Below are 15,448 nucleotides of genomic sequence, written 5' to 3' on the forward strand. Positions count from 1 at the left end.
ATAAAAATATTAATTCACAAATGCACAGCGCAATTTATAAACTGAACTAATTTACAATTTGGGCCTGATGTTGTGTTTCATAAACGATGCATGGGCATTTTAGTGATGAAGTGAGTATACCTGAAGTGTGCATGCAGCATTTTGTGCCATTATCATTAAAGTAATCACATATCTAGTATATTACAACACTGACATAATACTTATATATTTTTTAACATATTTATTAAGTCTTTATGGCATAAGTACTGAAGGACACCTGGCCCTACAGCCTGTTTAAACTTTTTACATAAAGTATGTTTGAAAAGGTTGAGAAAGGAGGAAACAAATACATGACTGGACCTGGAAGCCTCGAACCTGCAGCCATCCAATATCTCCAATGAGTAGTGGGATATGCTCATCACGTGATTCATACTCCGTCAATTCGTGATCCACCAAATACAGCAACCCTTGATAAGTAAAGCTGACTTCAGTGAGTATAGGAATTGTGTTTTGAGTAATTCTTACACAGTGAATTGTGTCAGTGTAACTGTAATAGCACTGAAATAATCATGGATTGTAGTATTTGAGTACTCTCTATTGTTAACAATCAAGTACTCATAAATAACAGCTACATGTAGCCATACATATTTAGCATGATTTACTGTGCTAAAAGCAGTTAAGTTTGAAGGTAGTGATACACTAACTTTATTGTAAGTGTTCATAACAAACAAAGTACATAAAAGTCTGCTGATCAAATCCATTCACAGTGTCAATCCTTGATAGGTGCATGATGTATGGTCACATGATGTCAACAAGTAGCTACCAGTTTTACTACATACTTGAATACTAAACTTCTTGACAAGTACCCAAGTGTTTCAGTAGTTGTAAGAACTGAAATACTACCGTATGATGGTACATCCTTAGGCCCTGCTATCATGAGTGACAATACAGACCTGGATGTGCTTTTTGTACCAAATATTGTTGAAAATCATGTTCATTCAGGTGCTTTGTTTATGCCAATATACTGAAGCAATGTTCTTGTAAAGGATTTCCGGTGCTTCTACCATTGATGGAATCTCAAAACAGTGGATACATAAAAATATTCTAATTTAGTATTTTAATAAAGTAAACTGTTCCAATCTTTGTAAAGAACTAAATTTCCTTGCATTTTTCAAGCAACTGGTAATTTTCCACAACTTGCTGTTGTTTTTTTCTTTCCAAAAGAGACCCGTGTATGTCTGCATTTATTTACTTATTAGTAAGGCAAGAAGATGATCAGGGCTGAAACTGGTATGCCCCACTAGCATTTAATTTTAGCTCCCAAAACTTGCTAAGCCCAGCTCTGATCAAGATACTTTATGCAGTAATGAATTTACTGAGCTTAAGGCAGTCAGTGGTGGAGAAAGCATAACTCTACATGCAGATATAAAAGCAACTCTGCTCCACCTTTATAATCCCATGCAAGTGTAGAATAATTTTGTGTGCGTGTGTGTGTGTGTGTGATGTAGAAACTGAATTATCTGATTGATGTAGATGCACACTCCAATAGAAGTGTTCCTGTGCATTAAAAATTTTTAAGGTTTATTTTTGATTGACCGTATACTTTCTTGGTTAACATCATACAGATCATTAGCTGGGGGCAAAACACACATATAAGGAATTACCCTTTTCCGTAGTAGAAGACTTTAGTCTCCATGATCACATTACACTACATAAAACCAGCAAACCATGTAATTCACTGATTCATCAAGGAATATGGGGGCTTTTAATGAAGTGTATGTAATCTAATTATACACTAAGCTCCAGTGAAACCCATCATTTTATGGTTACTATTGAGACTGTTGTGAAATACCAAATAGTGATATGAAGAGTAAATTTACTATAAATCCTCAGATATCCTTTGCTGTCTCTTTGTGCAATTATATAGTCACACATTTTGAGATTGATTGTAGGATTAAGTTTCTTAGTCTTATTGTCAAGGAGTCAGAGCATGCTGAGGAGTTCCTTTTCAATGCAGGTAAGTTCTATAGTACTGTTTTGATAAGTTCTAGACACCTGTCTCAATGTTACATAACATGCCAGGTAGATCGAGCCAATTAGAGGTGAAGTGGTATTCATATATGGGGTGCCATTTGTCTCAATACCCCAAAATTTCAAATCTAAAGAAATATATTATGTCGTCAATATTTGCTAAACATCAACGATATTTACCCTAAAGGGATCACATCATTTGATGCCCCCTACATAAAAGTAGGTAACAACACTGTGCATAGTGCTTTGATAAAATAATTATCAAGCCATAGGTAATAGCAATTGCAGTGGTATTGATCATGCAGTTTTGCAGTGGTGTTGGTAGTTGAAGTATTTTCAGCTAGACCTACAGAATAGCATAACTACATAGCTAATCGATAACACTGTAGCCTCCTTCTAGGCCTGTGTCAAATATGACGGCATAATAAAAGGCATAGTAGGCTGGAGTGCTATGTTAGCATAATAGGTGGATAAGTTCAAACTATGGAGCTAAGCTTGATTGAGACTTTTAAGATTCTAAAGCAACACCTTCTCATTGATTCTACAAAACTTTTTACCCTGTCACCAATCAATTTTACAAGAGAGCATAATTTCAAACTTTCTAAACCCAGATCCAACTCCTTGTAAGTTTTTTACTGATCGTATAATCAATGGAATTCTTTACCCTGTGATGTGATTAATGCCCAATCAGTTAATGACTTAAGATGATTTGGACAAAAGTCGGATATGGGCATAACAAGAGGCCAATGGCTTATTAGTATAATTCATGGATATGTATGCAGTACAAGAAACAATAAAATGTAGTGTTAGGCTAAAAGCCTTTACTCATATCCATATCCTGTTTCCCAGTACTTAAGCTTTAAACAGTCCAAAAGTGCTTGACAAATCTATCTCTTCTGGTACGCTGTTCCAACCATTGATAACTCGTTTTGTAAAGAAATTAGAGCAAACATTCAATCTAGCATAATTGTGGTTTAAACAGCTTCATATGGTAGCCTCTAGTGTTTGTAGTAGCAACTGGTGTAAAAAAGGTGGTAGGATTAATATCATAGTAGCCATTTAAAATCTTACAACTCTATGAGATCACAGTGACAGCGATGAAATAAAGTAAACAAACCCAAGGACTTCAATCTCTGATCATAGGACTGTTTACCAAAACCTTTAACTTTGTAGCCTACTTGTGTACTTTGTCTAATACTTCTATGTCCTTGGCAAAATATGGACTCCAGATAGACGAGCAGTAGTCTAAATGTGGTCTTACATATGTATTGTACAGAAATGTGAACAGTTCTTTTGAGATGTTACAAATGCCCTTCTAATCATAGAAAGAACCCTCATAGCTGATGCAGCTGTCTTGCTGCAGTGCAAGGATGGTTTCAAGTCACAGACTCCAAGATCTTTCATGTGATCAATTGGATACATTCTCCAGAACCATTATCACACAGCGTGTATCTACTATCAGTGGGAGAATTACCAACATGCATAATTTTACATTTCGTTAAGTTTAGTTTTAGCAACCAAATTTGGCACCAGTCCTGTATATAATAAAGATCTGCTTTAAGTTGATAAGAGTCTTCCAGTGTCCTAATGACTGCGTAAACTTTCGAGTCATCAGCAAAAAAAGCTTAAGCTAGTGTGAACAATGAGTGTTAAATTAAATTTGTAGCTACGTGTCTTGTGTTGTGTAGTTATTATTATCAACTAAATATAATGTACGTTTTTTGTATAATTTATTTGTGCTTTGTACTGTGTGTTGTATATGTACTTAGTTGCTCTGGTAAGGACGAACAGCTTATGCCGATTACCTAGAGGATAAACAATAAATCAAATCAAATGGCTATGTCGTTAATGTATAATGTAAATAATAGTGGCCCAAGGACGGATCCCTGGGGAACGCCACTTGTTACAGGGAACCAAATAGAAGAGAAGCCATTTAAAGCAACTTTCTGGTAGCGGTCTGAAAGAAATTCTTTAAGTCATAATAGCAGCTTACAACCAAAACCATAACTTGCCAAGTTTTGAATGAGTCTCAGGTGTGGTACCGAATCGAAAAGCAACATCAACTCCATGGCTTTGGTGGATTGCAAAAGTCCAGTCCTCAAGGGTTGTCAAAAGATTAGTAAAACATGATTTCTTTTTAATAAAACCATATTGACAGTTAGTAATGACCTCAAACTTAATTAATGTTATTTTCTTTTCTTGTCCATTAAATAGTAGCAAAAAAAAAGATCAGTACTCTCTAATAGAGCAGTCAGTGAAAACAACTGCACTGTACGTAGCTCCTAGGATTGATGCTCTCTAATAGAACGGTCACTTTGTAGTGAAAGAGCATTCACTGATTGAAATGTTCCAAGATGATTGTTTTTGAAATGTTGCTAACCTGGAGCACAATGTAAGCATAATGGGAATACTGAAAGAACATAATAGGGGGAAATTCCTGAAAGATTTTTTGGAAAAATTTTGAGCATATTTGACTCGGGCCTACCTCCTTCCCAAAGGTCTGAAACTCACAATCTCATACAACTTACTGTAAAATCTTACAATTTCTGAAACAGGGTTTGTTACTTCCACATTGTTTGATGCCCCCTACGTAAAGTTATGTAACAACACTACATTATAGATGCTTTGATAAAATAGTTATTAAGCACTGAGACACATCAAACTCGATACTGGGGAGAGGTGACAGCAGCAAGCCCCTATTATAAGATGGTCACCAGTAGACCAAGGCAGGTTGAAATATGCCTGAAGAAAATTAGAATTCTGTTCATAGCATTTTAATAACGTTACACCCAGAGATAAGGTAACAGTGGTGATGTGATACATATGCATACATACTTCTGTTATCCTCACATCATTTTCAGTAATCACAGGACTGGGAGTGTATGTTTTACTGGGGTGAGGCACTGACTATTGGATGATCTGCATCGAAGACAAAATTTTACCCTTCCCTTTGACTTATAGCATTTGACCTGTGACTTGAATGCATCTTTCTGAAATTTGTCTGCTGTTTAAGGCTTAAATATTGGTTTCTCATCCCCGGCCATGTCCAATGTGGCCATTCAGCAACTTTTAAAAGTTGGTAAATATCTATAGTAAACCAAGAAAACTGCAATCTGAGTTACGAGAGCTATCTAAAGTAGCTATTCAGCTAGTAAGAATAAACACCCACCTTCACTGTTACTTTGAGTGTTAAAACTAAGTAAGTTTATGTGGCCCTTTACCAATACACACCTGTGCTTCCAACAGCCTATAGAAATTCTTAGTGCATGCTACCAATAGTTCATAACATTAAAAATATCCCTAACTTCCTCCTCATATATTATAGACTCTTGATGCTACAAGGGTGTAGGACAAGACCACATGAATGCATAATAATGTTGCACAAGTATTGGAAGTATCTCACGTCAGCTGAATAGATCCTGTACAAAAGATAGCGGACGGGGTTTGATACATATTTTAGTTTGTTGTTTGAAATAGTGTGATTTATGATTGGAAAGATGCTGCCATTATGCTGCAGGGGCTAAAAAAGGGTGCTAGTTGTGGCCAAAAAGCTAGTTGCGAGTGACTTTCGGCTAGTTGTAAATGGCGATTGGACCAGTTCTAAAATTTAGCCAGGTTCACCACAGAAAATATATGTAATATCATTTAACTCTTTCACAATTTACCACAGGGATTTAACTGAAAGTACCTAAAGATCCAATCTTGAGATAGCCATTTTGTACATTCTACAATGCACACTTGTCTGTCACATTCCCACACAAAATTTATTTCAAGGTTTATCACTTGGTCAAAGGCTTTGATTAATTAAACAGTTCTACCTACATTTACTATTATTACTAGTCATGTATTTATATAGTACAAAATTTTTATAATTAATGTCAGAATCTTGAGGTGTCTCTGCCATAGAAGAAGGTTTACACCCAGTCAAGTGGTACCTGCATTCTATGCCTCCAACTACCCAGACGAGTTGTGTATGCTGACCTCCACAATACCCAAGAAGTGAAACCTACAAGTGGTGTGTATACAAAAACATTTACAACATCAGTACATGTTACTACTGCAAACCTCTGGACTTGGCAACAGGATTCTCAGCCAGTGCCTTGTACTCTCCAATATATGTAAGCATTCCAAAGTGTTTGAACTGATACTTGGGAGGATCTTCCTGGCTCAGTGATTTAGCCAAATACCTCCACCCCTTGTCTCTCAGCCACCTGTTGGTAACAAAATAATAAAACAACTTGACAGTCATTGCAATTATATACAAACCTGTGCTGTGTAGGGTAATGGACCATTCTCCACATAAGCACAGTCCCCTAAGGCATAGATGCACTTCTTATGGTCACTGACTGATGGTAAGTACTCATCTACTACAATCTGTACCCACAGAATAACTACACTGAATTTACTAGAGTTGCTGAATACTGTGTTATGGAAATGTAAACCTGTGTAGTCGCTAAAATCTTCACTCTCTATTGATATACGGACAAATGTCTGGTATCTGCAACTTACAAAGTCCATAACTGTGAACTAATACTTTGCTTAATGTTATCTCAATGGAACAATCATTTCAGCCCTAAGCAATAACAAAATTGTCAACAATTTGTCACACACTTGTATATACAATACAATACAATTGAACAATGCAACAACTATATATATATATATATATATATATATATATAATATCTATAGATTATTTACACCTGCCCCCTGTCATCCTTTTCAACACCAATCGTCTCAGTGAACATTCTGCCAATAACACATATTGTGGGTCCAGCAGTGTAGATCATGAGTATTGTAGTATGTACATGTTGAGCTGGATCCAGGATTGCTGTATATAAGAAGCCATACAAGATCAAATGCTTTGAAAGTGATGTTCATGATGCATTTATTCATAAGCTCACGTTACAGGCGCACACTTAATTGTTGAGAATATGTATCCAGTGCAGCATAAGTGATCGAGTGTGGAGAGAAACCTTCTTGGAAAGAGGTTAAACAACCAAACAAATTTTCTACTTGTGAAACTACAGGACTATTTTGTGAAGAAGTCTAGAGTTTCTGTCAACATCAAGGACAGAATCTTGAAGGCCACTGGTAAAATCTTGTTTACTGGGTTTTGGCATTCATTGCACCACTCAGGGAATTTCAAACCATCAACACATTACTTAATTAAATGCGAAGACCTGATGTCTGGCTTCCCTCATAGCACAATACAGTAAACTGTGAGTGCCAGCGGGAGTTTGTAAAAGGCGGAACTAAGGAATAGCGGAATAGCGGAATAACTCGAGTCACAACGAATGAGCGTTTTATATCAATATGGCTTCTTGTGCAATGTTAGGGTGATTGTACTGTTACAGCTGTGAACTCATCCGTCGTAGATATCCTTGCAATGTTAGGGCGATTGCGTGTACTGTTACAGTTGTGAACTACACTGCTTCGTCGCTCATAGCCGTCCTAGCGAAGTGATTACTATACGCTCTTACTACTACTGTATGTAGCTAAGTATCATTGCGCTAGCACAGCTAGAATATACAGTAGTTAGCTATTACAGTAGTAGCTAGTAAGAGCTATAATCAAATGTAATTTTGCACTTCGTAAGCGGGTACTGTATGTTAAGTATGATACCAACGTCATGAGTAAAGGGGGCGTGACAGTCGTTTCGTTTCATCCCTCCACTGGAAGGATGAAGACTCGAAAACGAAACTAATAGCTAACTACTGTATATTCTAGCTTAGGCCACTCCAAATAAATTCTCTGTTTCCCGTCCTGGACTCAAGCATATTTGCATGCGGGCGGGCGGTCCATTTCCATTATTTCATTATAAGATTGGCAGCTTTTCAAGCCATTATTTGCCTGGCACAACCATAAAAAGCTGCATAAAAGCATGATTAAGCTTGTTCCTTCCTTTTTAAGTTGCAAAAATAGCAGTTTGTACCGACTTGATAGTACTGCTGACACTGTTTCAAGATGGCCTTTATAGAGCCTGTCAGTATGCAAGAATAACCGGAAAATAATGGAAGAATACGGAATAATGGAGTTATTTAGAGCTGACAGTAACCAGATGCGGGCGGTGGACGGGAAACAGAGAATTTATTTGGAGTGGCCTTAGCTACATACAGTAGTAGTAAGAGCGTATAGTAATCATTTCGCTAGGACATCTATGAGTGACGAAGCAGTGTAGTTCACAGCTGTAACAGTACACGCAATCACCCTACACTGTAAGGATATCTACGAGGGATGAGTTCACAGCTGTAACAGTACAATCACCCTAACATTGCATAAGCCATATAAATTCCCGTTCGTTGTGATGCGAGTTATTTCGCTATTCCTTATTCCGTCTTTTACAAACTCCCAGTGCCAGCCTACTTGTATCAACTTCATTTTATAACCTGTTAGCCATGAGTAACTTTTACTTGTGGTATATACCCAACTTTGGATAGTAACTACAGATTAACACTTGACTGTTTTTGTCACAAATAAAGCAATATCAGGTTGATTAAAAGTGTGTTATTAGTTGAATGCCAGGATACCATGAAGTACCAGATACTGGGGTATTTTCTCAATACCGAATACTGGGATCAACAATACCATACCACCCAACACTACACAACTGTGAGGTTCAAAGTTATATCCATGTAACAACACTAACTACATATATAGTCCAAAGCTTTCTTGTCAATATGTTGCTTACATCAGTGAAAATGACAGTGAAGAAATGGCCAAAAGTTGTTTACTGTAGTGTAGTGAAGACACCGGGTCACCTTGACATAACGACACATAAGAACTGTTAGCCAGAATGGACGCCCTTAATGGCCTCACAGCATCACCATGGAGTGGTGGACATGGCAATGCAGATACCATAGTCTCATTGGTTGTAGGACCAGGTGTCCTACAGACCTTCAGCACTTGTGCTGTAAAGCATTAATAAATTAATAAATTGGTTGTTGTGGCAGCAGGAGGTAGCAAGTAGAGAGCGTTACACAGACAGGTGTTAGCAAAGTCAAGTGATGGGGTTGGCATGGCTGATGATGATCTGCTACATGATAAGTGACCCATCTCCATTGGTATGACAACAAGTTTCTGATGGAAACACGCTAGCTCAAACTACAGTTTGGCTATGGTAACACTGCTGCTTTGCATAGGATTATATAACAACACTAGATGATCATTTACCCCAGTACTGCCAATGGACGACCTGACAGTGTTGCTACAACAACAGATCACATGACAACACAGGACACACCCATCCATCTACCTTTCTCCAATGGTGGAAAGTCATAGAGGGCATGCGCAGAATCATTTTCATAGAGAGCCTTACTGAAGTACACTGTAGTAGGATGCCAAACTGTACTTGCCATGTGATAGTGTAGACAACCGAGATTGTTGAAGGAAGACACTGACCAGTGTCAGTTTGTGATGGTGGCTTTGGAGCTGAGGTTAACAGCTTGACAGTTTTACAATAGTTTCCTCGTAAGTACTCATAGTTGGCCTTGAGGAAGGCTACATGTGCCATCTAGGTGATCAGGTAACTAAGTAGTAAGTAACATCACAGTTACTAACAGCATTCTCAATCACTGAGAGACTCTTAATCTCCTTCTGGCAGCCTTTGAGGTTCTTCAGCGTCGGGTGTATGCATGTATGTATGTAGGTATCAACTTAGATGCCTGCATACTACCATAACATCAGTGTTATTGCTATTTGCTGCAGAGGGCTGGTGGTTATCAAAGGCACTGCACAGCATATTTTGACAAACAATCCTATATAATGATTCCAAGCGCCCTAACCTACTTGCATTAAAGTACTTGCGAACTGTTGGGCATTAGTAGCCAACTTTGGCTTGTAAGTAACAACTTCATATAGCATTAGTGTTAACTATACTAACAAATTAGTATACAAAATAACAATGAGCTAAACTTAGCAATGAGCTAAACTTAGCAATCAGCTAACATGTATATGAATAATGTAATAGTCACGCATATTATATTCAAGATGCAGATACATACACACTGTGTGCCGTTACTTACTGTAGTGTTCAAGAAGTGCTCAACTCAGTTAAGAGGTTCTCAGTGTAAAGTTGGCCATGATCAGTATGGGATAGAGGTACCTTAACTGCAAGAGATGTCTCTGTGAGGATGGAGCATTTATCAGTATGGGATAGAGGTATCCATTAGATGTCTCTGTGAGGATGCAACATTTAATGAGTCAGCATGTACTGCCAGTCAAATCCTGATTCAACTAAAGATTGTTATGTGAATGAACAAAATATTAAACACCAACAGGTTTTGAAAGTTGATAACTGCAACAAATGCAAGTATTTTGGAGGGAGCATGTCCAGATTTACAAGAAGAAAATGTCAGGGACATGGCCCTGGTGTTAAGACCACAGAATTTACAAGTGCAAGAAGAAGCCTTGGAAACCAGTCTGTGGTTGACCTCTAATAACTTATGTACTGCTGAGTATTGTGATAGATTTGATGTCCTTGAAGTAACTCCTGGCCCCTGGTTTATACACTGGAATTAACGGAATCAGTATTTTATGCAATTAGAATGTTTGTATCTAATTTGTACTCATGTCATCGTGAAATGCCACCATGAAGGCTGTAGAGTTTGATTACTGCAATTTAATACAATGTGTGTATCATTACTGGTATAAAACATGCCGCATGAGTATGACTGTAATATCATTAACAAGTAGTTAGTATTTGGGAATATACTTGATCATAAACTCTATATAGTGAGAACTCAAATACTACAAACCCATGATCGTTAGTTATATTAGGGATCACGGAGATATGGGTTTTCCTAGCTAAAAAAATTCACCGCAAAAACCAGCCTCACAACTCCATCCTGGCACCTTGACAGCATTGGTTAGGTATAACAAAGCCCAAAAGTGCATTCAATATAATCCTAAAGGCTTCCAATAAATTGATAAAAAAAAATTTTTAATTATGCAATGGAAATTTCTACTGAATAACTGCCTGCCCCTGCCTGCCTGCCTGCCTGCCTGCCTGCCTGCCTGCCTGCCTGCCTGCCTGCCTGCCTGCCTGCCTGCCTGCCTGCCTGCCTGCCTGCCTGCCTGCCTGCCTGCCTGCCTGCCTGCCTGCCTGCCTGCCTGCCTGCCTGCCTGCCTGCCTGCCTGCCTGCCTGCCTGCCTGCCTGCCTGCCTGCCTGCCTGCCTGCCTGCCTGCCTGCCTGCCTGCCTGCCTGCCTGCCTGCCTGCCTGCCTGCCTGCCTGCCTGCCTGCCTGCCTGCCTGCCTGCCTGCCTGCCTGCCTGCCTGCCTGCCTGCCTGCCTGCCTGCCTGCCTGCCTGCCTGCCTGCCTGCCTGCCTGCCTGCCTGCCTGCCTGCCTGCCTGCCTGCCTGCCTGCCTGCTACAGTGTTGGAGTTACCATCTTGTTGAATCATACGGTACAATAGTACTGTATAGTAGGGACCACAAAGGAGTAGGCATGGCCCACAAAATAATATCACCCAATAAACAGCCTACATGTCATAAGTAATGCTCCAGCTTAGTTAATGTTACAGAATACATGCTTCAATTATTAGACTAGTTTAATTTCACTCAGCATACAAAGCTCCGGAGATATTTTTACAAGTCAGGCTGTGCAGCGGAGGTCATAGTCATGCACACTATACTTTTATTGATCTGTTGTGATATTTATGTTGGAGATTATCTCTTCCATGTGATATTCAGCTGTATGTCAAGCTAGGAGTATAAGGGAATGCTCCTTTAGGAAAAATTTGAAAATAATATGCTTTGAAATGGTATGTGGAAGTTATTTTTGATTGTAACTGCATGCTAATGCATGATGTGATCAATTCAGTAGCTCCATGTAATGCCATGCAGTTGACTCGTTGGAACTTTTGAAAAGTAATTTAAAGACAATTATCTAACATAAATGTAAATGATTTAAACCAAGCAGTGTAATGAGAGCAGTGGCTATAATCTGTACTGAATGTTCTATTAGAGTACATTACGATGACTGCTCTATTAGAGTATCTCTATCTTTTTGATACAACTTCAAGTAGCTGAAAAATGGTCCAGCCAATGCCGGACTTTGTCACTGTGGGCTCCGGCCCTGCTTAGTATTGCAGCCATATAGATTCTATTATGTGTGGTACAGTAATGCTATCTTAGTAGTAGTAAACGATTGAGTAGAAAATTAGTGGTGCCACTGAATACTCAGGCTGCTCAGCCTGAATTGCTGAGCAATTTTTACCGAGGCAGCTGCCTCGGTTGTCTCAATGGTAGCTACGCTACTGATAAGTAGTTATATATCGTATAAAACTGCTATAGCAACTATACTATTATAACAAACGATCATGGTTTGAATATGCACTAGAGTTAATGTTCAATCTGACCACTAAGGCCACTCCAATTTGTTTTTATGTTTCTGGTCATCTGAAGTTTAGTTTTAGATGCGGGCGGGCGGAATTCAGCAATAAAGCAACAATGAGGTGACTGCTCAATTAGAGTATTTTTGTGATTCACTGACTGTTCTATTAGAGTATATCGATCCTACTATGCACTCTGCCCATTTCTTGCAGGTTTTCACTGATAAAAGACATTATAGTGACACATAAGCAGTTAGATTTAGCATGTTTGTAGCAGCCCAATATTTGTCTCTGAAATCCAGCTTTTTCAAAAATCTGATGCGGGCATATTCCCCATGTATTTCTGAAATTTCACTTTCTGCAAAAAAGGATGCGGGCGGTGGACCAGAAACATAATTACCAATTGGAGTGGCCTAAGCTTTTTTTTTTTTTTTTTGATTTATTTATTTATTTTTTAATTTCCCCGGGCTGGATGGACTGCCCTTGCCTACCACCCCCAGCACAAAGAAAGCACGTGCTGGACAACTGAATAAAAAGGACCAGATTGCTAAAAGTTTAAAAGTCCCCGTGCTCATCAATGCGGCCCATCTCAGGAGAGGCATCAGAGGAGCGATGCGAGATGGACCTACTTCCACGTATGCACATTGTAGCTGACCGAAGTAGAGAAAAAGACAATGTGCATCGGATAAAAGCCAGAGTCTGACTGTAACTAGTAGAGCCGCGGCGAGATAGATGGTCAGCCAAACGACGGTAGAAAACTATTGCCTCCCTTCCCATACCTCCAGTGGTCGCAAACACAAGGGGAGTGAAGGAGGCCTGCTCAACCTCTCTGACACGGTCACCATACTCACGTTTCTTCTGTGCCTCGTGACGTCGATACAAAGAGGGGACACTGGTGTTGCAGTAGCTCGGTGCATTAGGATGAAACACCCTTACGTCAAAAAAGGCACTTTGCCGCTGCCCCCAGAATCCCCTAGCATGTATGTCTGCCCTAGCCTCATCCTGACGGTTGGCAGTCTTAGGTGCAATGATCTCCCCAGTAAGTGGCTGTAAAGGTGGCTCAAGGGCCACACCATGACATGTCTTGGAAAGCCACTCTGCAGTGATGTTTCGCAAAGCATTGTGGCGAACAAATGTGAGGCCTCCATTGGACCATGTCTGCAAATCATAGCATGATCCGCAGAAAATGGGACCCCACAAACACAGTGACTGGGTATGTTCAGGAGCTTCCAGCCGTATCTAAGATGCAAGGCATCCCAAAATTCTTGCTTCATCAGATGGAATCCCTGCTCTGCTAAAGGCAATGCTGTCAGCCAGGCAGAAGCACCCGGTTCACTGTTCAGGTCTAAAACTCTTTGGGATTGTGACGAAAGATTAGATTTGATCGTAGAAGTCCTCCCCCTCAAAGTAGAGCGACGATCCTGATGAATCTGAGCCTTGATAGAACTAACGTCGGGTAGAGGGGCTAGTAGATTCTGAGCAACAATCAAAGATCTCACAGAGTGTGTGATTTTGATAGATGCAGTAAACTGAGAATCAGCAATGTCTACAGAATTGACAATACCCAAGCCACCTAGGCGACAGGGTAGAGAGAGCACATCACGCTCTAAGGCAGAACAAGCACCATGGCCAGTGAGGGCAGGGATCAGCTTCAAACGGATGGCATCCTCTAGAGGCTGAAACAGGGGCCCGACATTGGGGATGGTCCTCATGATGTATACCCACCGGCCTATCATCCCATGAGTGAAAGCACAAAAAGCCGCATGAGGACGATTTGTAGCAATCTCAGCCAAAGCAAGCACTTCACTAGACCAAGAACAAACCTTCTTGGCCACAAACCCCTCTGCAAATTCTCGAGAGCCCAATGCAGCCCCAAGATGGCGCTGGCCCTGATCAGTAATCTGCATACCAGTGTCAGCAAAGATAGATTTTGCAATAGTTAACAAATGAGGCTTTACAATCAACACTGTCTTAGATGCATTAGAAAAATACCCGAAATTAGGTCCCAAAGAGGATAGTATCTGCCACCATTTATGCAAAAGTTTCAGTTTCCCCACCGCAGTGGCATCGTCTGCAAACCATACCTGCCAACACTGGGGACTGCCACACGGAGTCTTTTAATTAAGGGAACCACAGCCAGGGCATACATTGCCATTGCGAGAGGATCTCCTTGAGTTGTTCCTTCACAAGATGGGATTTCACCCTCTCCAACTACAAACAATCGGACTGGCTGAGCATAAGTGTTGTTCAGGATAGTAGAAAATGCAGGACAAAGGATGGATATATTATGTAGGGCGGCTTGGCGATTCACACAATTGAATACATTAGTAGCATCCACTAAGAGTGCAGCTTCACAATCACTGCCATCAAACATATTCTTCATAGCATGTACAGCAGCCTCAGAACCAGCTGATTGTCCCGCACAGGTCTGCAATGGGCCAGCAGCCAGTGCAATATCATCACCTATAACATAAAGGATCGCCTTAGCAACAATTCTACGGGGCACATCACCAATACCTATTGGTCTCACACCTGGGCGTTTGTCGAGAGGCATCAGCCTGCAAGCAACCACTAAGCTACACCTCGTTATCCCAACTATCATACAGTACAATAGTACTGTATAGTAGGGACCACAAAGGTGTGGCCCATAAAAAACATCACCCAAAAGCCAGCCTCACTTTTCCCTGATGATGAAGCAGTATTGGTTAAGCCCAAACAAGCCTTCAGATCAACCCGAAATGTGACCGGATTTGCAAAAAGGGGTCTTCCACACACATCCAATTCCATAAACTTAGGAAGCCATAACTCAAAGTTCAAGTAACATAATTACCTCAATCTTTCACCATACATTCAGCTATGTTGGTGCTAACTACAGACCAAATTTCAAGTCAATAGCCCTTTCAAATCTGGATGTGTGTGGAAGACCCCTTTTTGCAAATCCGGTCACAAATGCTTTCAACAAGTTGCTATGATATTTTTTTTAAGTATAAAAAGGGAATTTTCTACTGACTGACTGACTGATGCTTTCAGACAAGCGTAACTCGATAACAGTTAAGGCTACGGGCTAATTTTTGTCACTGTACCCCATTGCTTCAGCTGGATAC

At 40.0% G+C, this 15,448-nt stretch overlaps 2 long non-coding RNA genes across 2 annotated transcripts; one reads left to right on the forward strand and one right to left on the reverse strand.

The window, feature by feature from the left end:
- Window positions 1-5,855: 5,855 nt before the first annotated feature.
- On the reverse strand, window positions 5,856-6,527 carry LOC136243806 (uncharacterized). The gene is made up of 3 exons (XR_010694993.1): window positions 6,277-6,527; window positions 6,076-6,221; window positions 5,856-6,016 (listed from the first exon to the last, which is right to left on the reverse strand). It is a non-coding gene; the product is annotated as an uncharacterized lncRNA (long non-coding RNA).
- Window positions 6,528-6,725: 198 nt separating this feature from the next.
- LOC136243644 (uncharacterized) lies at window positions 6,726-10,653 on the forward strand. Its single transcript, XR_010694941.1, has 2 exons — window positions 6,726-9,480; window positions 10,040-10,653. It is a non-coding gene; the product is annotated as an uncharacterized lncRNA (long non-coding RNA).
- The last annotated feature ends 4,795 nt before the right edge of the window (window positions 10,654-15,448 follow it).

The sequence above is a fragment of the Dysidea avara genome, chromosome 13 (assembly GCF_963678975.1).
Source record: "Dysidea avara chromosome 13, odDysAvar1.4, whole genome shotgun sequence".
Classification (NCBI taxonomy): Eukaryota; Metazoa; Porifera; class Demospongiae; order Dictyoceratida; family Dysideidae; genus Dysidea; species Dysidea avara.